A 1787-nucleotide genomic window follows, 5' to 3' on the forward strand; every position below is an offset into this window, starting at 1 on the left:
GAATTGGAGGTTGCTGTGAGCTGTGACGCCATAGCACTCTACCCAGGTGTAGAGTGACTTTTTTTTTGTGACTCTGTCTCAAAAAAAAAACTTGTTACTCCTAAAATGTCATTCCACAAAATTGGAAGTGAAGGACTCAAGGTCAGGTGAGGGAAGGGATGGGGAAGGAGCAACCACCATTAACACAAGAAGTGAAATGGTACAAACGGAAGCAGTTTATAACAGACTAGGATCATACTCCCAAGATAGCAAAGGCTGATTGGAGAAATTCACCATTCTGCAAGAGTTAGGTGTGAACTGCTGCGTGAAGACAGTGATGAACAATTCACTGCCTTGGAGCAATCCCCCTTCCCACTCCAAATCCTGGTTTCTGCACCATGCCTCCATGGGGAGGGCCTCTCATTCCACCACCCAGCCCACCCCCAGGGCCTCCAGGTCCCTGAAGGTGGTTATCTCAACATTCCTCTTCCCTGGCAGCTCAAGTCTTCTTCTCTTCCACATTCAAGTGGACCTCACCACTGAACATGGTCAGCCTGTTGCTAAGGACCTTCTGAACAGGCTCAGAATCATCAAACACAACAAAACCAAAATTGGGTAATTTCCCACCACTGTTGATAGGCAGCTCCACCACATTCCCGTAATTTTGAAAGAAATATTTAAGCTCTGATTTGTCTACCTCATGAGGCAGATTGCCAATGAAGAGTTGGTGACTGTCAGGGTGTCTAACAATTCTTCGGGGTTCAACATCACCTTGTTCACCAGCCTCACGAATTGGTTTGGGACCTCTCTGGAATATTTATCCATTGTTCTTGCACTCTTTGATCCCTTTGAGCTCTCTGTGGTGGAATCTGAATTTCAGGCTTAGACTCTGGACGAGGCTGTGAAGCTGGTACTTCAACAACATGAGGTGGTATTTCAGTAACTGGAACAGCTCCACCGGATGCAAGGTTCTTACTGGTCACAGATGCTCAAGAAAAGGTTCTCAAGTCTTCTTGGACTGTCTGAGCTGTATCTATAGGTGCTGGAGAAGAACTCTTCTGTGTATCCTCAGGAGCAGTTTCTTCTCACACTGGCTCAGACTTTTCCTCTTTGATTTCAGATACAGGTTCTTGTTCTGGTTCAGGTTCAGGATCAGGCTCTGGTTTGACAACTGGCCCCTCTAAATGTTCTTCCGTGTCATTACTGACAACAGTCTGATCATAGAAAATTCCAGAATCATCAGGAACCACCTCAGGTGTCTGCTGTCTTTCTTCAGGTTCCTCTACTTCTTCCTCAGATTCCTCCTGAGCTCAATGACAAAGCCATGAGTGACCTCATCTTGGTATCTGAGGATATCATTGTGAACATAGAACTTATTTGCAATAGAGCCCTCAGGAGCAAGGACAAATGTCTGCATGAATCTCCTCAAAGCCTGGTTGTTATTAGAGAGAAGCCCCATCACTTGGACCACCACATCATCATTCAAAGTGGCATGAGCATCAACATGTTGAATCTTGGTGTGGCAGTTGGTAAGGTTTTGTGACATCACTTTCCTATGGATTTCTTTCTGCCTGTGGACTGCATTTGCTGGCTTTCCATTTGAATCCAATCCTTCATGGACATAGGAAGAGTTCTTTCCATAAAATCTGTGTAGCATGTCTGGGGCCTGGTTCAGCCGTGTATAATACTGTCTCGCAAACTCCCACCAGATCAGCAGGGGACTAGGCTTCTCCATCACCATTGCTTTGGTCAACTCAGCCTGCACGACGGAGCAGGAGAGGAACAAGCTTTGCTCCACTGCACTGAGA

General features: G+C 46.1%; 1 pseudogene; it reads right to left on the minus strand.

Annotated features, from left to right (window-relative positions):
• Nucleotides 1-325: 325 nt before the first annotated feature.
• On the minus strand, nucleotides 326-1787 carry LOC128578372 (ras GTPase-activating protein-binding protein 1-like; annotated as a pseudogene).

The sequence above is a fragment of the Nycticebus coucang genome, chromosome X (assembly GCF_027406575.1).
Source record: "Nycticebus coucang isolate mNycCou1 chromosome X, mNycCou1.pri, whole genome shotgun sequence".
Classification (NCBI taxonomy): Eukaryota; Metazoa; Chordata; class Mammalia; order Primates; family Lorisidae; genus Nycticebus; species Nycticebus coucang.